Consider the following 25,722-nt stretch of genomic DNA (forward strand, 5'->3'; position numbering starts at 1 on the left):
GGGAAGCTCTACCTCTAGTTGCTTCTGTAATAGTGATCCTTAGTATTTCAAGAAAGTTCTCTTTGAAGCTGATGGATTCAGTTCCCAGAAGGAGACCTAGGACTGATGTTGGGGAACAGGAGCACCTCCTCCCCACCATGAACTGCACTCTCGGAGGCCCAGCCACCCAAGGCAGGATGGTTTCAATCACTCCTGCCATCCAGTCATCGCTGACACTACTTGGCAGCCAGCCTGCCTCTAATGGAATGTGTCCTGCAACTGGGAATTAGGTCATCAGTAATTCACTTAATAGCATTTTATGAGCTGGGCTCTGACACAAAAGAGTGATCTGGTCTTACCAGCAGGAGCTTTCCTTGATGTGAGAGGAAGGAGGCAGGAAAATATACCATCCTGAATAATCAGACACTATATTCATTTCCAGAAAGCAATGGGTGAGGGTAAGAAAACTGAGTGTTTCTTCAGACTTTCAATTTGATCAGGCCAGCTACATGATCTTGGGTAAGTTACCTCTCATTTCCAGACTTCGGTTCCCCTAAGATTTCATCCAGCTCTAACATCGTATACTTTTGACTCTGGGGCACTCTCATGGAAGTTAGAAAATGGGGAATTTGTCAGGTCGCCCCTTTTCCCCCACCTCCCTGATGATGCTGTCTGGAAAGGAAGATGGATGCCCCTACTCTCTGCCACTAGCATGCTGCAAAAAGAAAACCCCTGATTTGTAGAGTTTGCTAATTTTCATGGTGTATTCCCAACATGGCTGATTCCAGACTATCAGTGATTTAACAAAATTTAGCAAAATTTCTGAAAATCCTACAATTGGCTCTCATGAGCTGATATGAGCCACTCCAGCACACCACTGGTGCTCTCCCAAGTAGAAAGAGATGCCTCAGTGAATAGCCTCTTGTGCATAGACACAACTGGATTGTCCACGCACCAAATATGAAGCATATATATCCTTGCTTTGGTTTCACCCACAACTTCTCTTTGATTCTATTCTAGCTGCTGTTCTTAATCTCTCTGAGGTCCTCTCAGAAATATGTTGAGAATTCTTATTAGAAAAATATCCATACTTATACTCTCATTTCTTCTACCACAGGTTCAGGGAGTCATTTGACTTTTATTTTTTTCTTGACCTCTAGCACCCTATATCCCTCTTGTTGAAAAACCCAATATGTATCTTATGAATTGTTCAAAAGGTTCACTGCTATACAGGGCTTAGAAGTTGACGAAAAAAATCACTAGAGTCTTTCCTCCTTGTCACTTGATGCTAGAAAAGGGTCCTAAAATTTTAGTGCACAAAATCTCCCAGTTCTAAGAAAATCAGGGTGATTGGGGCTGAAAACAGCACCTGGAATGGTAATGGATAAAATGATGAGTCACTTTCTTTTATCTCTTCAATTGAATAGAGTTTAGATAATATTCAATTAACAAGTATCTTCTGAGCATTTACTACTAGGACTCAGCACTGCAAAGTATCATAAAATAAAAGAGAAAGTATAAGTTACCATACCAGCCTTCAGTTTATACTCTGGTTGGGGAGATAAGATTAACATGCTCAAATTAATGAAAATCAATTAAAAACATTTTATAATCAAGTGCTTAATGATGTGGCACAAATTCTAAATGTAGCAGGAATATAGAGGAAAGTAAAATTACTCAAAAAAAACATTATCCAAGAAAATTTAATGACTGGCAATGGAGCTTCAGCTGCCCTTTCGGTGAGGGTAGTGCTTAATATCAGTTAAAGGTACAGGATTATCTAGGTTGGGGGTATTCCATTTAAAAGGCTAGTGGCAAAAAATGGGGAGTGGGTAGAAAAAGGAGGTGGTAGAATATGGAGAAAAAAGTGAAATCCCTGGCCTAAACTGGGTCATAGAGTGTGTGTCAGGGAAAGAGAAGTGATTGTTTACAAATGATATACATATACAAATGATCACATGTGATAGTACATTTCTGATCTGCAGCCTCTGCAACAACCAGTGCAGGAAGCCAAACCTCAGTCAGTCTCTGTGGCAGCCATTCCAGAAGATTCAGGACATGGCCAATGACTGCCAACATTCCTGATTTTTGTCTATTCACCCCCTACTTCCAATTCAGGACCAACAAGGGAGAAAGTCAAATATGCTCCCCAGACCAGTCACTCAGGATGCTCCACATTTAGTTTGTCCACCTCCAGCTCCCCTATATTAACAACCTCCAATTGGAACAGACCTGAAGTCTTCCCCTATTGTCACTATAAAGCTTTCCCACTCCCCTGCCTGCTTTTGAGTCTCTGCCGAATGTAAGTGATGAATTCCTTGCTATGTAGCATGGTCTGAATAAGTAACCTATTTGTTCTCATTTGTATGGTCTTTGTTTATTCCCACAGAGAGAAAAGAGCACATTATAATAGTTCTATCTCCTATTATTACATGGGGATATATAATCATATATCTCTATCATCTATTATCTATCTATCTATCTATCTATCTATCTTTCTCCCTACTACCTTTCCTCCACTTTGATAGGCTTTCTTACCAATTTTCTTAGAATGCCCATAAAAATACCGATATAGTGAGGTGTTCAGGGTGTACTGAAGAAATTCATTTCTTGGATCTAAAGTAAGGGCTGAATCCTTATCCTCAATCCTATCCTGACTTTTGAATCTGGTTAACCTTTTCCTCAACAAAAGGCCCTTTTGTTATTAGTATTTTAATAATATGAATCGTGTTATCAAAAGGGTTAGTCTCATAATAATTAATGTTTTTTTCTAGTATATTTTAATTTAGCACACCTAAAATGGTTGCTCAGAGTTTCTGATCAACACAAGATAATAAACACTGCTGTCATGCTAAATGATATATTTCTGGTCAAGTCAGAGAACCTAAATGTTTTAAATAGTCACTGCAACATGATCTCTGGTAAATATATTGATTCTATTAAGGCTTTCTGAAATTCTGAAAATAGTTCATTAGCTCCTACCTCCATTCCATCTTGGGAGATTTATTATGATTCTGGGAATCCAAAGCTGGGAACAACCCTTTAGTGATAGTATAACAATTGTGTTATAGCCTTACCAATTCCTGGAAGCCCATCTCTTGACACCATGGTCCAAAACCCTAAGGTAAATTACTTTCTGGGTTTTACAGGTAGAATTTGATCATTTTGGATGTTTAAAGGAATTTGACACCTCTGCATAATTTACATTACTGGATTGGAATTTGAGATGTAGCTAGCATGAATTTTTCTGATGTAATATCCTCTTTTTCTCCACTATGTGAACAGAAGTTAGAGGGAGTGAGATGGGCAGCAAGATTTAGTCTGGCTGTGCTAAAGCTCCCCATGTTTTTGCTTTCCCTATGAACCCTTGGGTCTGAATCTCAGGTTTATAGACTTAGAAACCCAGTTTTCCAGCTCATCATTGAGCAGTTATACTTTGGTAAATTTCATCACACCCCCTGTTAAATGTTCTTACTTTATTCTATTTCCTTCACTTACTGCACTTACTCCCTGCACTCTAATGATACCAGCAAGAAGTCTGTAAGTCACTCTTGGAAAGGGGAATGTCTCTTGTTAATGATGACTCTCTTCCATAGCATGTGTGATCTTGTTAAATGTAATCAGAGAGGCTGGGCCTTCCTTGCCAGAGGATCTTGTCTTCTTCCTGAACTTTGCTCAATCAACTCTTGTCATAAGTCTGGGGGATGTATTTTGGTCCATGTATTAGGTTAATATGAGCCAGGGTGTTGTAGCAAACAGGCCCAGGTTGCATCCTGGATCCATTCAAGAAAAGCTATTTCTTGTTCATTCAACAGTCCAAGATCAGTATTTCTTGTTAGCACCTGACTTTCTCCTTGTAATAATTCACGAACCAAGCTTCTTCCATATCATGGCTCTGCTATCGGCCAGGGCTTTGTCAGCCTCCATTGGCTGAAAACAGATGGGAAAGAGTATGGAGAAAGCACATCTGCTTCCTCTAATGCCTTGGCCCTGCACTGGCACATGTCCCTTCCATTCATATTCTGTTTGTGAGAACTAATGCAAGAGAGACAAAGATGATATTTAGTCTGTTTATAGGCCAAGGACAAGAAGAAAATGAAAATTTGGTGAATAGTTAGCAGTCCCTGCCTTAGGTATTTGTAGCCTCTGCCTATTTTTTGCCACCCTCTAAAGGTATTGAATAAGAGCAGAGTTGAAAAGGAACCATTATAAATATGATCTCCCTTTCCCTGGCCTCACTCACTTATTCAACAGGTAATTGTCATTGTCTTTTATCAGGGAGAAGAATTGTGGCTGATTAATCATCTCTGATTTTCTCTAGTTTGCTAGGTGAAGAAGAAGATGGATCTCTCTAGTGTAAAACGTCCTTAGCCATTCTCTCCTCGGTGAACTCCCAGCTGCTGCTCTCTGCTGCTGTGACAGCTGCTCTTGGCAGAAGCTCCTTTTGGCTCAACCCTGCATGCCCTGAGGTTTCTCAGCAGTGGAACAGTTCAGTGTTATGTTTTCAGCATTTCCTCTTGAGGGCCAATTCATGGCCTCTGGTCCTCTGGGCCTCTGGATTCTCCCCCAACCAGCTACAGTTTGGGGCCTTAGATTAGGGAATAGCAGTAGAAAGGTTCAGGCAGAGCATCTGTCCTTGGTTCTTCTCAGAATCATAGAATTGCATGCCTATCTCCCCTTCTCCCCTTCAACTCTCACTGTAGTTTTGCCTCAGCTAGCTGCCTGGGAAGAAAGGGATTTGATAATCGGAATCTCTCTGAGTTCCAAATGACTGCCAAGAGCCTAATATGCCTTTGCTAGTAGGGAGACATTTCCTATTTAAAAACAGACACTCTCTAATGGTGGGATACAAGAATGTGAAAGATGAACAGCATGCCATACTTTGGCAAAAGTTGCTTTTCCTTATTGCTCAGAGCAATAGCTTAGGATACCTTCTGTGTTTGCTATATGAAAGACCTTGCATGGAATCATTCATTCAATGATTCATTGGTTTTTCCATTCAATATATATTTTTGAACACCTATCATATTTCAGGTACAAGGGATATAATAGTAAACAAGACAGAAACAAGTAAACAAGACAGTTGTTACATATGATGTTGTTGATAGTGGGCCCTGGATCCCCATAAAATAAAAGGTTTCAGGGACATGTGGGTCCAGGGACCTCTGAGCAACTCCATCTCTAAGCTGTGCAGGTCGTCCCTATCTCACCCCCTTTGTATCCTTCTATGCTTTGTTGCACAGACTTTAGCATAAACAAGACATTTTCCTGAGGAAACTGGCTTTTGTCTTAAACAAATCAACATATTTAAAGCACTTGCAAGCTCCCAAAATAGTAGATAAGACAATTAAATGGTAGTTATTATTATTATTGGTAGCATTATGCTCTTTAGGAACCCATGGGGGAAAAATTGGTCTAGCTGACAATTTTAAATTGCCTTTATTCCTAGAAAAGCATGCTCAGGTCTCAATAACTCTCTCATGTGTCCATGATCTCTGCAAATCACTTCTCTCACTCTCTATCTCAGTAGTAGCCACCAGTTGCTTCTGGACAGAGGCAAGAGTTCAGCAAACTTGAGCTGGTTAAGTGTCACAATGGAGCTCAGCCACAGGTGGGATGTTTAACGAGTCGTGTAGGAAAGAATGGTGAAGATGTGTGATGGGGGCACTGGTGACAGAACCTAGGGACTCTCCCAGACTCTGGCAAATGTGGCCAGGCACTCTTCCTCAGCATTCCCGTAAGGAAAAAGACGAAGGTTCAGAGGCTGGGAAGTGGTAATGATGGAGAATGAAACTAGTTGCTTTGCTACATTTCAGCATCTTCATCTTCCCTTCCTGTGTTATACCTGCCACTGTACCCAAGGAGTGGAGGGGGGCTCTGAACGAATGCTTCATGAGGATTACAACCTCAACGTGAAGATGCTATGCAATTATCAGCAGGGATCAGAATGACTGATCGGTCTAAGCATTCAGTAAGGCTTCTTCTGTGTCCAGAACTTCAGGAGGTGCTGTGGAAGGAGGCAAGAGAAATTTATGATTCCGACTCTACCCTTAAACAGTTCATAACCTCCATGTGAGGAGACCAGACAAACACAGAAAACATTTACAGAACACTTCAGCTCTAAGCTGTCTGGCACTGACTAGAATGACACTTTGAGGCTCCAGCCTGGTCTTCACGGCCACCTGCAGGGAGGCATTGTGGGCCGGTAGAGGAGCACAGGTCTGTGGTCCGGCACACTGAGATTCCAAGTCTCCCTGCTGAACTGCATGACCTTGAGCCGTTTACTAAGTCTCAAAGCCTTCATGTGTAAAATGAAGAAAATGCTTTCCTTAGGGTTTGAGTGATCCTTCAGTGAGTTAAAATACATCCACTGCCTGCAAAATAGTAGATATTCAAAAAAACATAGGTGTCCACCTGACGTCCACATGTCTGTCCCACAAGATTCTCAGAGACAAAGTGTTCAAAACCAGACATGGTGTCTTCTCCACCCCACCCACATGGTAAGGCTTGCTTGTCTATTTGACTTCCACTTTTCTTCCCCGTCTCTGTTTATGGCAACATGCCTTTTCTGGTCATTAAGGCTTGAAACTGTCCCATCATCTTTGACTCAAACTCCCTCACCTCCACATCCAATCTGTTTCAAAATTCTACCTATTGTAGAATTGTTTCACTTTACTTCCTATTGTTTCACTTTACCTATTGTTTCACTTTACTTCCAAAGCCTCTCTCAGCAGAAGTCACCAGGGGGATGGGTGAAATAGATAAAGGGGATTCACGGGTACAACGTTCTAATCCACATGCTCTTAATATGGGGTCATGAAGGAACTTTAGGAAGTCTGCGAACCTTCTAATATCATATGGGGGAAAAGGTCATAATTTTCATAAATTCTTAAATGTATCTTGAGTCAAATAGGTTATATTACCACAGTCATCCCTTTACTTCTGTTTCTTCTGCTACCATGTAATCACAGGTTTTTAAAATTTTCTGCCCAAACACAACAGCCTCCTAGCTCATCATCTTCCAGTTTGTTTTTATTCATTCTGTACCACTGTCACGGTGATCTTAAAACCCAGTTCCAATCCTGCCATTTCCCCAATCAACAATGTTCAACACTTCCAAATGTCTTTCCAGTAAACCAAAGATTCTTAACTCAGTTCTCCAGACTAACTTTGGAACTTTTACATTCTGTCACTCCCTCTGTGTACTCTATGCTCCAGTAAAATCAACCACTCACTATTCTTTAAATACATTATTTAAAACAATTAGTGGAGTCTTTTATATACAACATTACGGGATAATAAAAAACAAATCATCAGTGGACAAAAATGCAGATTTCCAAGAGATTGATCACAAAGTTTCACTCCAAGATGTTCCTCCCACTTGCACACACCTTTGTACTCTAGACATCTCCAAATATCATTCATAATAACCTGGGTTAGTGGATGCTTGAGAGAGGTTAGCCCTGGACTAACCATCGTTAAAAAAGGGAAAAAAAAAGTCAACTTTTTTTGCTATTTTGACATAAAAACCTCAAAGAATTTTTTTTTTATAGAATCCAAGCTTATTAACCAAAGCTCCCCTACTTGCAGCAATTCACTACCTCCTTTGGCAGACTTGATGGCCTATGTTTGGGGTACACTCTCCCTTCTCTGAGAATGCCCTTCCCTATCTCAGCACGCAGGCATGGACTACTCACCAGCAGCCATATTTGTGCAGTGCTGCCCCCTTCCTCCTGATCTTGTCTGGCTGGATAATGAGTGAGATACCCACTACAACCTGGATCCATCCAATTTCCTCCCCAGATGTTTGAAGTGGAACAGAGAGACTGTGAGCAGTCATGACATGCAGATGGAGCTCCCATATGTAAGTGGCAGGAGCTGTTACAGGAATGCAGAAAGCTATTCTGCAGCCAGACAGAAGATCAAAGTCGATAATCTGAAAAAACCAAGAACACAAGAGAGAGAAAATACCCTAATGCTTTGTCAGTTCCCAGTTTCAGGCCTTCTCAGAGTCTGGCTCCCTTCCTTTACTGGATTCTCTGAGAGACACGTCTCTGCCTCTCCTTCCCACTTCATTATGGTTAAACTAACTTGAGTTGGTGTCTCATACTGGCAACCAAGACTCCTAACTAGTCTAGTAACCTGATTCTAGGCTGATACTCTGGTCTTCCTCCTCAGTCATTCAGTACACATCAACAGGGTATCTACTACATGCCAGATATTCTGTGAACCATCCTGCAGGGGCTGTTAAAGAAGGACAAAGAGAAAATTATGATTTAATAAAAGAAATCCTCCATCAGACATATGTGCAAAATAGATAGACATGGCAAATAAATGAAGACTGAGGGGAGGCAGCATAGGTATTTTGAAAATAAATGGCGACTAAACTAAGCCTTGAGCCAAGGTTTTATCAAGCGAAGGAAAACAAGGAAGGGTGCCAGTAAGTGCCGAGGTGTGGGGGCAAGCAGAGTTTGATCTGTTCTGGGAACCGCAAGTCACTTTTTACATTTGGAGTCTAGTGTATATACATTCGATTTCTCCAGGCAGAGAAGGGTGGCAAGATGGTAAGGCCTGGGCCAGATGTAGAGAGTATTGTCTGCCATAGATGAATTCTCTCTTTAGGTGGCAGAAGAATTATTGAACTATTTAGGCAGCAGATGTAAGGCCTTACTTACAATAGCTCGGGCACAACAATTTTGGATGGCATGTCCCAGTATCTTATCAGGTGGAATCAGTGTAAAATAACTCTCATTATTAAATGCCTTGTAATTCAGGTGCAACTCTGCCTGTGCCTCTCTCTCTGAGTAATCACTTTTGATACATGGGGAGAATTCCTGTTCCTTGTCTTTTATCAGTTGCTTAGTTTATGATTCTATCTTCAATGTGTTCTCTTTCTCTATTTCTCATCATACACACCCATATCTTTTCATTCATTTTCATAATTCTGCATTTTAATATCTTTCATGATTTATCTCTTAACATAAATCACTTTCTAATTTATTTTTACAGTAATTATTACAATTAAATTTTAATAGTAACCACAGAGCAATTAATCTCATTGCAATTAAAAATGACATAAAGCCAGGAGGGATATAAAACATTTTGGATGTCAGGTCGGGACCCAAATGGATCTCCAAAAACTAGAGGATTGTTGAACACTAAAAAAATTCACATAATAGAGATAAAATGTAAGGTCCACACTGGGTCCTAAAAAGTAAAGTACCCAATAATAATATGGGAGATAGTCCAAGTAGGAGAGCTTTTAGTTACCTATGTAAGTCTGCAGCATGCTGTGGCCTTTCCCCAAAGCAAATATATCTCAGGGCCCATTAGTGAACATATACCTGTCTTTTTTTTTTTTTTTAATGTTTATTTGAGAGACAGACAGCAGATCAGGGGAGGGGCAGAGAGAGAGGGAGTCACAGAATCCAAAGCAAGCTCCAGGCTCTGAGTTGTCAGCACAGAGCCTGATGCGGTGCTTGAACACACAAGCCAAGAGATCATGACCTGAGCAGAAGTTGGACACTTAACCAACCAAGCCACCCACGCACCCCTATACCTATCTTAAAAGCAGTAGTCAATGGTCCCACCATTCTTGATACTGGTTCCTATGACATGAAGAATGTTGAACTCATATAGGCTCATCACACTATAAGAAAGACATAGAAAAGTCTTTACATGTTCAGAGAACTATGATGGGATCATGAGGAGACTCAAAACAATTGAGGATTTATGATATTTAGTTTGGAGAAAAGAAGATTTAACTATAAAAAAATATGCAGAGAGCTGTCATGCAGAAGAAGAGCACAGTTCAGACTTGTTCTTTAAGCCCTGAAGGGAAGATGTAGGACCAACAGGATTGGGTGAGAGATATGCAAAAAGACTGGTTTAGAATAAGGAAGTTTTTCCTTAGGGATAAATTTGTCTGGTGACGGAATGAGCTTCTCAGATAGGGTAGTGATTTCTCTGTCCCTAGAAGTATTCAAGCTCAGGACACAGGACTACCTATGAAGCTGATTGATATGGAAGGAATTTGAGTTTTATCACTATTTTTGGCTTAGGTTCCTCAAGTTTCTTTAGAGAAAGATATTATTTTCAGTGACAAGAATAACCTCTTACACCATCTTCACTCTTAAAAACCTTTCCTATACTTTGAGACAGATAAAATCCTTCAAATAAGCTTTTTCTCTACCTAATATAGAATCACCCTTTGTACAATATGCATTTGTATCGTACTTATTGCCCTTTTAATATTTTTCACATTGTTTTGTGTAATGGCTACGAATATGTTTTATCACCTCTCATAGATTATACATTCCCTAAGGGCAGAGAACTATTTTATTCATTTGGGTATCCCCTAAAGTGCTTTACACAAACTATATACTCAATAAGTGCTTGCTTGCTGAATGAATGAATGAATGAATGAACGTTGTTGATTAAAGACAAATGAAGGTAAACATCCAGAGGACCTTTATTAATATTAATTCTCCTTTAAATTTTTATGAAATGATTTCAGACTTGAATTACAATCCAAAGAGCATGCATATTCCCCTTGCCCATATTTCTTGCGGTTAACATTTCACTCTATTTGCTCCATCTCTCTACCTCCCACCCTCCTGCTGTTTCCATCTCTGTATGTATGTCAAAAATGTGCATACATGTACATTGTAAACATGTTTTCATATAAACACGTGTGTGTACTTACACATACACTTACATAGACATTTACATATATACACAGTATATATTATACTTCCATTATCATTAGTCTTTTGTTAAGAACAAGCTGAAAACAATATTCCCCATTACCTCTGAACACTCCAACTTACCAAATCAGGGATATTTGCCTATACAACCACTGTGCAAGCCTTTACGTCAGGAAATCCAAGGATATCATACTTCTATCCAAAACACAAATCCTATTGAATTTTGCAAACTATCCTAATGATGATTCTTTTTTTTTTTTTCTGGTCCAGGATGGCATCCAGGAACTCCTTGCATTTAGTTGTCATGTCTCTTTAGTCTCCTCTAATCTGTGTACAGTTCTTCCTTCTTCCCCTAACTTTCATGTTCTCAGGAGACAGCGGAGGATCTGTGGTTGAGCTGTTTAATAAGATAGCTAGTGCCACATGTGGTTATTTACATTAAAATTACTTTATGTAAAATAAAATTAATAATAGCATTTTCAGTCACACTAGCCACATTTCGAATGTTCAATAACCACATGTGACTCATGGCTAACAAATTGACAGCATGACATTAGGACATTTTCTTCATTGCAGAAAGTTTATTGGGATACCAGTGGTCTTCAGAATGACCCTCAGCCTGGACCTTCCTGATGTTTCCTCATGACCAGCCTCAGATCATTCTTTCTTTGCAAGAATACCACCAAAATGATGCTGTGCTCGTCTCAGTGCATCACATAAGGTAATCTTCTCTTTAATAACTCTATGTAATTTGACTTTTTATTCCATACTATCATCAGTGACACTTACTGAGTTCTGCTCTGTATATGGCAATATGACATTACAATAAAACATATAATCAGATCCTTGATATCAAGGAACCTGTCATCCAGGAAGCTGGATATAGTATGGTTGCTAAGAGTCTGAGCTTCAGCCACAGAGGGATCAATATTTGAGTTCTAGCACTGCCATTTTATAACATAATCTCCCTGTTCAATCAACATGCATGTATCGATTGCATACTCATGTGCAGGCCATTGCAGGAAGTAAGTTTAATGAAGGCAGAGACCAAGACCTTCTTGGTATCCTTTAGAGCACCTAAGTTAGATAGTTCTCCTGATAGCAGTAGATCAATGGAATGGAAAAACCCATAAATGCTGCGATGATTTCGAAGACTTTGTAAAGTTTAGTTAACAAAGTTTAGGAATGCTGTCTTGTGTCAAACACTCCTGGTAATTTTTAAATGAAAGTTGTGTATTAATGGAAGGGATTATATTGAACTCATCCATCCTGATTGCAGACCTACTTATAATTGACTAAGCCCACCCAGAAGCCACTCATACCTCAGCATGCAGTGAACCTAGTAAAAAGAACTGGAGGATTGAATATTTATGCCCTTCCAAAGTCCAGGAAAAAGGGAAGGGAAGGATATTATATAGTTGCATAAATTAGATTTCTTCATTAATCTATCATTAGAACCTATATGCTACGGGCTGCATCTCCATTTTCAGGCTGTTGTTAACAACAGACATCTTTTTGCATCTGGAATTATGTAGAGTCCAAATAGGAGTGTGCTTGATAGACTTGAAATGCATAGTCAGAATAGCTCTGTGAACTTGTCCGAGTTACTCACCTCTCTGCACCTCAGTTTCTCCATGTGTGAAATTGAGATAGCAATAGCTTCTACATCATAGGGTTGTTTCAAGGATTGAATGAGAAATTGAATGTAAAGGCATCTCTTAGCATGGATCCAGGTGTATGGTAATGGTTTAATACATGCTTACTGTTGTATTTTATATTTCTTTTTTGTCATCATCCTCCCTCCCTCACACTTACATAAAATCATAGGACTTTACAACTGAAAATGTTATCACAAGTCAGCTAGTGACCCATTCATTTTTCAGAAGAATAAACTGAAATTTGGTTTATCGTTACATGTGTTAGTTGAATCTGCTGCTCCAGGGCAGAGCCAAGAATAGAACCACTTTCTACTATATCATACTGACTGTGAACAAGAACTGTATTCTTTAGTCTGCATATTTATTAAGTACTATTAAATGCCTTGCACTAGGCCAAACCCTGGGGATTAAAAGCAAAAAATGATGATACAGCTTCTTCTTAGGAAGTACTCACAGGGGTCTGGGGTGGGGAGGCAGGCGGGAAATGAAGGTATAAATCCATTACGATGCGGTAAGATACAGTGACTAACATAGAAGCATACAAAGGGGTTTGTGAGATACTTTGATTCCCTTAGAAAGTCTAGGTTTTGACAAATCTTTTCATAGATCTTAGGAATTCTTTTTAAAAACTACCTGCAATCATGTTTTTCAAGAAAAATATTCATTGACACATAAGTAAGCAGTTTCCAGCTGGGACTCAATTCATTTCTTCTAATATCATATCCCCTCTTATCAGAGCTGTTTGGGGGAGCTTATCAATATGTATCTGTGACCTTTTCACACACAGCCTCAATATTGTTTTTAATTTGAGAGAGGAAATAGATGAAACAGTGACCTGAGAGCATAGATTTGTTTGGGTGAAATCCATTTGCGCTACTGACATGTTGTATGACTTGGTAGGAATCATTTGTTCACACTGCTCTTATCTACTTATCTCCATCAAAATCTCCTGCTTCCCAGGGCTATTGTGGGCAATATTTTGCCCAAATGGTGCATGATGCCTTGTAATTATGAAACATATTGCGCTAAAATATTATTTTCTTCTGCCTCTTCTGTCTGATACAATTATGATATTTGCAAATATGCAAATATATCAGAAAAAAGTAATAAAATAATATTTAAAGAAACTTCAGAGCCTCCTTTGTATTTGAATGCATATGTTTGACCTTTCTGCAAGTAAATTAAAAGGTTTCCTTGTAGAGGATTTTGAATGTATATTCAACATGACTGCAGTTTAACTTTTGAGTCAGGAAAAGATGGAAGTCCTCAGGATTATGAACAATACCAATTTAAGGATATATCATCCTGCATCCTATGATGAATTGCTGAATTCGCCTTATTCGTTTATTCATGTATCCACTCAAAAGTGGTGCAATGAATTCTTATATGTCAGTTGCCAGGCGATGCACGGAAGATACAAGGTTGAATAAACACCTTGTCTAGCAGTTAGTTAATGAGTGAATGAATATATGAATCTATGAATCTCTGTCTATCGCTACTCCATAGAGGTCCTCACACTATAGTAAGCAAGACAGAAATATACAGAATGAACCATAATACAATGTTGATAAATGCTATAACAGAATGATGTCCAAAGTGCCAGGAATGGAGACTTATTAATTCAGTCTGTTAGCTGTGTCAAGCAGTGTTTGATACTGGCAATATTTAGTTCAGATATTAAAGAATTAGCAAACTCAGTCCCAAAACCAATTATAAAAATACAAATTTATTTTAATATTTAAAATATTTTATTGATTTAAAACATTATGGCTACATGGTTCAAAATTCAAGGATCATAAAGGGTATTCAAGAAAATCCCTATCTCACACTTGTTGCCCAGCTATCCACCTACCCATTCCCTTCTCTGAAGAATCTAATGTTATCAGTGTCCAAGGATACTTCATATAGAGATTAGCAAATATAAAGGTATATATAATTTAGGGTACAGGTCCAAATACATGCATGCACATACACACACTCACCATTGTCCCCTTTTTATACACAAATGTAGTATATATACTACATGTACTATTTTATACCTTGTTGCACCTCATGTATTTTGGAAATCAATTTCTATCCCATGTATACTGCTTTCAATCTTTTACTATAATAAAAAAATCTGGGGCGCCTGGGTGGCGCAGTCGGTTAAGCGTCCGACTTCAGCCAGGTCACGATCTCGCGGTCCTTGAGTTCGAGCCCCGCGTCAGGCTCTGGGCTGATGGCTCGGAGCCTGGAGCCTGTTTCCGATTCTGTGTCTCCCTCTCTCTCTGCCCCTCCCCCGTTCATGCTCTGTCTCTCTCTGTCCCCAAAAAAATAAACGTTGGAAAAAAAAATTAAAAAAAAAATCTTGCAAGAAATATTCCTGTACATATCAACTTTTCTAGCAATAAAGCTCAAGTGATAATTACATGGAATTTTGATAGATTTTTGTCAAGTTGCATCACCTTGCCTTCCAATCACCAATGTAGAAGAGTGTCTGTTTCCCCACATTACTATTAAGCTATTTATTCATTGTTAGCAGTTTGTTGCAAAAACCCTTTTGGTCTTTGCTGATTTACTATGTCCCCACTGCTTCCAAAGGCCTTAATTATCAGACATTCAAGTCCTATCTGTGACCTGGATCTGAACTTTGTGGTAAATTTTTATACCTGGGGGAAAATGCACCCCAAATGTATTTGTGATTTTCATATATTTACTTTTTAGAACTTTAGAACAACTATCCAGATTACATTTTTAAAAATTGCTTTTGTATTAGGGTGCCCCAGTGGCTCAGTCAGTTAAGCAGCCAACTCTTGATTTCAGATCTGGTCATGATCTCACAGTTCTTGAGATCAAGCCCCATGTCAGGCTCTGTGCTGACAGCGTGGAGCTTGCTTAGGATTTTCTCTTTCCCCCTCTCTTTCCCTTTCCCCCTTTGCTTGCATGAGTGTGTGCTCTCTCTCTCTCTCTTCCTCCCTCCCTCTCTCAAAATAAATAAACTTAAAAAAATGCCTTTTAATTAATTTTGGAAATTTATCATATTTATAATATCTAATGTTCTTATTCTTATCAAGATACATGGCATGCCTCTCCTTTACTCAAGCCTTCTTTTTATTCTGTCAATGAAGTTCTGCTTTATCTTTCAGGTGCTGCACATTTCTTAATTTTACTTTAGTTAAATATGTATTTAGTGTTTTTATTACTGTAACTATGTGAATATGGCTCATTATTGAGACCCCTGTCTTCATACTCCAATCAGGTTTGTTGCTGTGCCACTAAACTATCATCCTGTGCCTTCCCTTCCCAGTTATTCTAGAGGTAGACTTTGGCTCTACACGTTTGCATCTCCTATCTCCTGGGGTCCATGTCTTCCTCGTTTTTGATTTTATGTCCCATTTTGGTGTAGTATAGCCTCTATCAGCCTCGTGAAGGAAGCTTTTGTTCTCCTCTCACACTTAATGCCTAGTTTGGGTAAAGAATTCTAGACTTAACATGTTACACTCACACTTGAAGTACTTTGAAGGTAGGTCTTCATTATCTTCCAGATTCTTGTGGATGGCTGCTAAGAAGTCTGAAGCTATTCTTTCCTATACGACCAGTTTTTCTCTCTGCAAATTTTGAGAAACTTGCTTTTATTCTTAATGTTTAGAATTTTCATGATAGGAATATCTTTCTTTCGGTTACTGTGCTGGGGATTCAGTGGCCTTGAGATTCATGTCTTTTGGTTCTAGAAAACTTTCTTATATTATTTCTTTGAGAAATTTTTCCTCAGCACGCCCCCCCCTTTTTTTTTCTTGGGACTCCTACTGATTTTATTTGGGTATTCCTAGTGTGATGAAATGATTGTGGATTCATTCACCAAATGCTAACCTATATATATATATTACAATATTAAATTTGGAAGTATGTCTTTCAAAAAAGAAAGAAATAAAGAAAGTACATCTTTTATGAGAAGCACACAGAAACAATGTGTTCGATAGTAACAACATAGAGCTTGTTAACACTAAAATGTGGTTAAAATTGGAACTGTTGATAACGTATGTCTTAAACGTTTTTAAATGCATGTGTGTCATATTCATAGTAGCTAAAATTGTCTATGAAGGCAGACCAGCCTGGGTTAGAATTTGGCTGTACCACGTTGCTACCTACTTAAACTCTCTGAACCTGCTTCCACATCCACAAAATGGGGATAATACTGACACTTGTGATATTTAATGAGAAAATGCACTTAAAGAACTTCACACAATGCCTGGCATATGGTATGTATTCCATAAACATTTTATGTTGCTACTAATGGGATGGGTCATTAAGGGAAAGTTGACAGCGTTCAGAATACTTTGCCTATAGAATTAGATTTCATAGAGAGCTATCATATGTTTCTATAAACATCTTGATGTTATGTTGTAAGACATGAAGATTGCATGAAATGGACCATTTGTCTCACTTTAGAATCGCATGTCTTATATTCTTAAATCCCAGAAAGCCCTTTCTGTTGCCATGCTGATGAATAGCTCAAGAACATCTTTATCAAACTATGTGATTTAGTTCCCTAGTTAAATACCCAGCAACCTGCGAAAGAAGATAGGCAACCAAAGGAAGCAAGAAAGATGGACCCAAACAGAAAGAGGTGGTGAGTTCAGAGGAAGAAAAACAGATATAAAGGGGCCAAGACCAAAGACAGGAAATGAGAAGGAGAGACTGGAAGAACCACTAGGTTGAGATGCTGCTTTAGTGAAATAGTTCTGTCAGTGTGATAAGTGGTCTTCCCTGGAATATTCCCAGAAGCAGTCTCATGGGTCAATCTTATTAGAAAAAAAAATAAGAATGTTGCTGGAGATGGGGGCACAAATCCATCAGAAGAGTTTTGACTGCCAAGGCCATTCCACATGCAGTTCAACTAAGAGGGAGATACATAAGCTGCTGCTAGCTGCTATCTCCATGATGTATGGAACAAGGGTTTTTCTGGGAAAGCATCTTGTTGACAGAAACAAATGTTAGTTTTATGCCTATGATTCATTGATTGCCTGGATTCTGTTGTCTAGTTATCTGATTGGCCTTGTTTATTATGTTCTCTCTAAAACCAAGATTATGAGATAGAAGATATACAAACCACGGAATTAATTCTGGCTCCTGATTTAGGGTGGTGTGATGTTGACATTAGCTCACCTGATCATCCCTGAGGCTCCTGTTATGGATTGAATGTGCATGTCCCTCCAAAATTCATATATTGAAATCCTGACCCCTAAGGTGATGGTATTAGGAGGGAGGACCTTTGGGAGGCAATTAGGTCATGAAGGTGAAGCTGTCATGAATGGGATTAGTGAGAAAAGGTACCAGAGAGATCTTCCCTTTCTCTTCTCCATGTCAGAATACATGGAAAAGATGGCCATCTATAAACCAAGAAGAAGGACTTCACCAAGAGCCTGACTATGCTGGCACCCTGATCCCATGCTTCCGGCATCCAAGAACTGTGAGAAAGAAATGTTTCTTAATTAAACCACCCAGCCAGTGATATTCTGTTACAGCAGCCTGAACTGACCAAGACAGACCCTAAAGTACTTAGTTTCTACAAGGGTTTAATGGTGGAACTGGTGATCTGGGCTTGGATAGAACTGCTTCCTGGTCATGGTTCTGCCAGTTGTCCTGGGGCAAATCTCCTAACTTCTCTAAGACTTCACTTCCCTTATCTGTAAAATTATTCTACTCATCTAGCTAGGTACTTCTTAATACCTTTAAGTCAAGGACCCTTTAAGAATCTAGCAAAAGCTGGGGCATTTGGGTGGCTCAGTTGGTTGAGCATCCAACTTCAGATCAGGTCATGATCTCATGGTTTGTAGGTTCAAGCCCTGTATTGGTCTCTGTGCTGATAGCTCAGAACCTGGAGCCTCCTTTGGATTCTGTGTCTCCCTTTCTCTCTCTGCCCCTCCCAGGCTCACACATGCTCTCTTGCTCTCTCAAAAATAAATAAACATTAAAAAAATTAAAAAAAAAAACATCGGGTAAAAGCCATAAATCATCTCTTCCTAATCATGTATACTTCGGTATTACAGATTATCAGGAACTGACCACACACATGCATACCTCCTCTGCAAAGCTAGATTGGATTTCTAATTTATTTACCCAAAAATACAAAGTATTTGGGAAACAAGGAACCACACAGGGCAGGAGTAGCCGCGGTTGATCTGTTGTAGTTTTTCTTGGGCCTAGGTGCACAGTAAGGGCTGATGACACTACTCATGCACATTGGGGTCTTCCCTGATCCAAGAAGGCGGTGCCTGCTTTGCTGCTCCCCTTTATGTTCATGGCTTGTTTCACCATTGATGAATTTATACTGACAATCTGTGAACTTCCAGTCATGGAATGTTTACAAAGAGCTGCTTCCTTATTCTTAAGTCCCATGGCATCGGCTCAGCCACATCACCCTCATCTATGGAGAAATCCAGGACAATGCCCTGATTTCCACCTCCAGCTATCCAGCATTCCAGAAAGTATGCATGCACGTACGCATGTGTGCACGCACACACACACACACACACACACACAAATTTGGCATATAATTTCAGAGGGTTCATAGACTCCCCCCCCCCCATCCCAAATTTATCCCACGGGCTTCAGGTGAAGAGTCTGTGGATAAACTTTAATCTGGATAAACTTTATGATGTTTCTGACCTCTGAAATGTTACTGTTCTAAGCAAGACATGTTACTCATCACCAATATTCCTTCAGACTACAGTGGGAGGATTTGGGGGTGGAATGAGCAACTTTCATCTTGTAGCTTTTAGACCAGCAATATAACATTTTCTTTTTGATCTATTTCTTTTCCTATTTTAATGCTAAAGTTGACAGAGTTTGCAGCTATCATGAAAAGTTCAGAACCTTCTCTCTCTCACTCTTGTTCACATTAGAGATTATTATGTCCCAGAATAATATTTCTAAAATCCAAGGTGAAAGATTTGGGGGAGTCATTCTGTGCTGACTTCAGCTAAGAGTGAAATTAATGTCTGTATTATGGTTTATATCTCAACTTGATCTAACCTACTACTCTGTCTTGGGAGAAGCAAGATATCCTACCCTTCATGTTTCATCTGAAATTTCATCTCCGCAGACTCCCATTTAAACAGAAATTGGTTTCATGTTCATGGTCACCATCATTATCAGTTCACTTAAACTGTTCAGCTTAACATCCAGTGGAGCCCTGACTGATCTGCTTAGCCATTCATTCCAAAAATAATTTATGGGAATGGCTAACATTTACTGAGCATTTACTGTGTGCTGGGCACCATGCTAAGCACTTTGCAAATACCATCTCCTTTAATCCTATTTTGATTGCTTCTTTTCAGGGATCTGGAAGTCATATTCTGTTGGGGACCAGCAAGTGATAAAGGCTGGTGAGGAGAGATGCTTTTCATTTCTCTGACGCCTTAGGGTCACTCCTGCTGCTGCTGCAGCTACCCCTGTGCTTAGTAAGGAAGACGAACTAAGGACAAGCTCAGTGGCAGTTGAGTGGGAGGGAGCAACATTGGGCTTCTGAGTGCCCCCAGGAGGTGACCTCTCTAACCTCCGACTGAGGATCCAGGAAAACATTAGAAGTAGAGAAAGATCAGGGAAATAAAACTTGTGAGTGCCTACTAAGTATCATGCTTAGTAACATCTGCTTTGGGGAGCCTGGCTGGCTCAGTTCGCTAAACATCCAACCTCAGGTCATGACTTCACGGTTGGTGAATTGGAGCCCATGTCGGGCTCCCTGCTGTCAGTGTGGGGCTGCTTCAGATCCTCTATTCCCCTCTCTTTCTCTGCCCCTCCCCTGCTCAAGTTCTCTTTCTCTCTCTCTCTCTCAAAAATAAATAAATATTTTTTTTTAAAGTTATATCTGCTTTACTACATTTCATCATCACTCTATGTGAGATGGGTGTTATTACCTCTTTGCAGAAAGGCCTGAACTCAGCCCACATGGCTAACGCACGTGGGGCTGGGGTTCTAAGTAGGCCTACTAGCATTTAAAACTAACGGTTTTCCCCGATAGGAAACACTAGAGGTTGAGCAGCAGAGATGAATAAATAATACGTTCAGTCATCTGACTAAATGAACTGCTTCTGTTTCAATGAATTGTTTTAGCCTGAGCCACATTCTCTCACAGTATATGTTCTCTACCATTTTGAGCAGCTGCTTATATTTTTTTTTTTCAAAACACATTTGAGCCTTTTCTTACTTACCTTAAGGGCTTAATCACTATCCAAGGGTTGATAAAACCAAAGTAAGCTACTTTCTGAAAATGCTTTTGCCCTTTCCAAAGGAAATCTTGCCAGGGAGAGAGACTCTTGCTATCGTAATTTAGGGTCTTTAAATCAGAGCTATGAGAAATCATTTTAATTAAGGAAAATCCCTATGTCTTCCCCAACAGCTGGTTTGCTTGCAAATAAGAAAGCCTAAAAATGAATCAGAGAAAAAGGGTTTGCACAATTTCTAAAATAACTTGATATATTTAGAAGTGTGACTCTATGTGTGTGTTCTTGTGCAAATGTAGAAAAAAAAACAATTTGTGTGAGAGTCTTAACTATGGTGTAATTTTCAGAATCTTCACATATCACATGAAATAGACTGCATAGCTCTATAGATCTACATCTAATGTCCTATTATGCCTGGCTGTGAGCTTCATATTGCCATAACAGTGTGTGAAAGTATGGACTTAATATTTTTAAATTCAGGAATTACAGCCGCTGTTTGTGCAGAGATGGCAAGGAGATTATCTTAGGTATAGGCTAGTGTGCAGCTAAATATCGGTGAGAAATAGCACATTAGGGAAGTGCTATTTGAAGACAGGTACGCACCCTTTTTCCCTTCTATGATCTGTGATGGTATTTGGTGGTGTGTCCACAGAACAACAGGTGGTGCCTAATGTTAAAAGCTGAAAAGCAGTTACTATGGAAACCAGATGCAAATTTAGATCTGCGAGTCCACTCTGCTGCATATAGAAAAAATGTGTTATAATAGAAATGAAAAAAAAAACACTGAAATATGATTCACATCCATGTCTTCTGAGTCTTAAAATATCTGCCAAATACTGTCAAATGTTGAGTAAGTTACAACTTCTCAGCCTTAACTTCCTACAAAATCTATAAAAATGATGGAACTAGAGAACATTCCTAAGATTCTTATATTTCTCCATTTTTGTAAATCACTTTTCTAACTATATGGCTAAGGTAATATCAGATCTGCTGTTTAGAATGTATAACATTCTATGAATGTACAGATAATGAAAAATAATACTTGAAATACTAACTGCTTATTTTAGATACTTTATAAAATATAGAAAAGTGAAAGAAAAATTCAAGTCAGTCATAGTACCAAGACTCAGAGAAAACGGCTACTAATATCTTAGTGTCTTTCTTTCCAGTCTTCTTTTTATATAATTATTTAATGTACTTGAGATCACATTTTATATACATATACTATAAATACATGCTATATATTCTGTTATTCTTTTCATTAAACATAACATCACAAGCCAATACATTAAAAATACTTAATGAGTATCATTTTAATGAAAGCATAATATATGGCCATATAATTGCCATTAAGATACTTAAACTTTCTTGTTTTTCTTGACAAATCAGACGTTTGACTTTTCTTCTATTTTTTAAATTTTTTTTTATGTTTATTTATTTTTGAGAGAGACAGAGACAGAATGCGAGTGGGTTAGGGGCAGAGAGAGAGGGAGACACATAATCCAAAGAAGGTTCCAGGCTCTGAGCTGTCAGCACAGAGCCCAACGCGGGGCTCGAACTCATAAGCTGTGAGATCATGGCCTGAGCCAAAGTCAGACGCTCAACCGACTGAGCCACCCAGTTGCCCCAGATTTTTTTTTTTTGGTAATTATAAATAATGCTGCAATGATTATATGTGTGCATAGCCTTCGTTCACATTTCAAATATATATGCCGATAAGCAGAGTAACTAGGTAAAGAATAGGAATTTTAGATTAATGTATACTATTTTTGAGATTTTTTATACATATATCTGTACATAGAAAGACAGAGATTAGGTATATATTTGTGTGTGTTTATATATAATATGTGGTTTATATATATATTTATATAAGTATAAATATATATTTATAGAGAGGAACTTTTTCAGTTACAGTGACAGAAAACTAACTAAAACTAACTTTAAAAGAGGATTCAAACAATGTGAATGATAACAAAGCTAACATCTATGGAGTGCTGCCAATATGTCAGGCACTGTTTAAGTCCCTTATATTACAAATTCATTTAACTCTCACAGCATTCAATAAGCAAAGTCCTATTATGATTCCTGCCTTACAGCTCCCTCTATCACTTGCTCTGCCTTCTTCTGTGTGGCCTCATTCCCAAGCAGGTGCTCTCTCTGTGTCTCTGTAGCTGTTTCAGATTCACATGCTCCCAGATAGAGTCCACAGGGTGAAGCTTGCCTCTTCTCTGGTTGCTCAGCAAAAATTTCAGAATTAACTCTGCTTGGACCTGACTCCTGGTATGGCCTTGGCCCCATCCTCATCCTTGATCCAATCACCAGAGGGATGTGGAGCCAGACTTAGGTTCACATCCCACCCAACCCCAGAGCTGAGAATGGAGTTTACTCCACCAGAGCGTATGGCCTCAGAGCGGGCATGGAATAACTGCCCCAAGACCAGGCATTGTTATCAAAGGTAGAGGGAATGGGTGCCTGGGTGGCTCAGTGGGTTAAGTGCCCAACTTTGGCTCAGGTCATGATCTCACAGTTTATGAGTTTGAGCCCTGCGTCTGGCTCAGTGCTGACAGCTCAGAGCCTGGAGCCTGCTTTGAATTCTGGTCTGCCCCTCCCCTGCTCTCTCTCTCTCTCAAAAGTGAATAAACATTAATTTTTTTTTTAAAGTAGAGGAAATGGAGAGCAGATGGTTAATTCCATCACAGCAACAAATTAAGTAGAATGAGGACACAGAAATTTTGGTTGCATTTAGAGAAGGGACCACTAGCAGTACACTATCTAAGAGAAAAACTATCTTCCTGGTTGCAGTTTCTGAGGAGTAGTGATTATTTATTTATGTATTTGTTTGTTTGTTATGGTTCACATTTACAGTATAATGGACTAGTTCAGTCTAAAATAACTGTTCAGATGCCAGACACACCTAAGATAAATGTGTTCACTCTACATGTAAAATTCAAATATAAATGCATAGATAATAGATAGAGATCTCTATCTATCTATCTAAATATCTTTGAAATTCTTAAAATCCTAGTTAATTCACCCTTTCCAGCTTAAGGCACACATCACTGTTTTCCTAAACCTGTGTGGTGTGTTCAAGAAACTTTTAACGAAGGGCATTTTTCTCAAGTACAAGACAAAATACAAGGTTTCTTGCTGCTTTGCCACAGTTTGGGGGTATGCTATGGACTGCAACTATTCTAAAATTAGAATAATCAGCCACAATTTTAGTGACTGCAATACCACATTACATTTACCAAATATGCCTGTTTACTAATCTTAGCATTCTTTGCTATGTAATAGAGGTAATGTAGAATAGGAGAGGAAAAATGTCTGAGCTGTACATGGATTGCCATGGAAACAGCAGCTGACCAATCAGTGGTGAGTACTCAGAACATATGCCTCCTCCATTTGGCAGTCTTGATGAATTGATGTTCTGATACTGAATACTTTGGCTCTTGTGCCACGTGTAGTGATAGTTTTTTGACATCTAAATATATGGCACACACCTGTTATAAAAAAAATCAGATGTGTAAATTCTTAGTTTTTAAATTTTCAACCTCCATCAACAAACACCCGCACAGGCAGTTATTTCTGCCTCCAAAATGTTCCCTAAATCTCTCATACATTCTCTCCTCATCATTTCACCCAACATTTCTTCACACCATCTAATTATCTTCTCTCTGCTTTACTACCCCAAACCACCACAGTCCACTTGATATAGAGCAATGTCCACAATATCAAAAAATATCAAAACATGAGACAATTTAAAATGCTTTTCAATTTTAGATTTAATAAGGAGACCAAGTGAAAAATATATTCAGAAGAACTATAAAAGGGTCAACCATCAAAACCAAGAAAAAACCAATTTTGTATTTCCCTAATGAATTCAGGAAATAAAAACAGATCTGTTTCTTAGGAAAGCTTGTGAAAAATGAATGAAAAAAAAAAGCCTTTGGAGAAATAGTCTAATTTATAAAAGATGAGTAAATTACATTTTTCAATAATCTGCCAGTTACAGAAATAGTCCCATTGATTAGAAAAGGTGTTTGTAGATTTCTCTCAGGTGGTGAACCCTTGATCTGCAGAAAAGTTTAGACTCTCTGGGACTTTAATGAATTTCTCAGGGTGTGACATGTTCTTTGCAATAGCTTCAGTGAGCAGGAAGGGATATGTGCCGGGGTGATAAAGACAAAATCAGGCCCTCTGGTCTTTGCTATTGTTGTTACATAAGAGATTTAAAGGACTGACTACCACTGAGCAGATTGAACAATAAATAATTGTTGCTGACATTTAAACCTATCTCCAGATCACACAGTAAATCTGTGAGGATGACTGAGCTCGAGTCTTAGAACAACTTAGTGTCCAACTGATTCACTAGTAAAACAATAGCTGATTTGATAATATAGGAATACTCTTATTGTTTGTGCTCACTAACGAATTAAGCATTCTGAAATACAGTTCTTTTCTGTATGTAAACCAAGGCTTTAAACATTTCTAATACCTTCTTGACTTTGTTCAGGAATTGTTCTGGGAGCTTGGAATATATCAGTGAGTAAACAAAGATTTCCTGACCTCATGGAGTGTACCTTTTAGCAGGGGAGGAAAACAATAATATATTAAGCAAATCAATTATATAATATGTTAGAAAGTGAATGTTCCTCTTAAGGTGGCCAGTAACCTGGTAATTACTAAAACCTTATCTTGCCTGATTTTCTCAGAACATTTAGTATTGTTGAACCTGTTCTTCTTCTTTCATCTTGCATCCAACAGACGGAGGTATATTTTTTGAGTGCCTACTAAACGCTAGGCATTGTGCCTGCTGCTGGGATCTAACAGATCACATGGCATGTCTACCTGTCCCCTGCTTTTCTAGCAGTTCTTGCTCTGAAGTCACTGATCACTGATCACTTTAGCAGTTCCTTTCTCTGCTGTCTGCTCCTTAAATATTAGGGTTCTACTTCTACAGGGGTTTATTCACAGTCCTCTTCTTGATCCACATGGGTTTTGTGTGTGTGTGTGTGTGTGTGTGATCTCATTGACTCTGAGCCTTCAACTATTATTAACATGTGAATGACTCTATCTCTACATCTTGTCACAATAGAATACATAAGAAGACATAACAAGGACATGGTTTCTACCTTCGTGGAGATTGTAACCCAGTGGAGAAGACAGACAAAAAGC

Source organism: Prionailurus bengalensis, chromosome C2 (genome assembly GCF_016509475.1).
Source record: "Prionailurus bengalensis isolate Pbe53 chromosome C2, Fcat_Pben_1.1_paternal_pri, whole genome shotgun sequence".
NCBI lineage: Eukaryota > Metazoa > Chordata > Mammalia > Carnivora > Felidae > Prionailurus > Prionailurus bengalensis.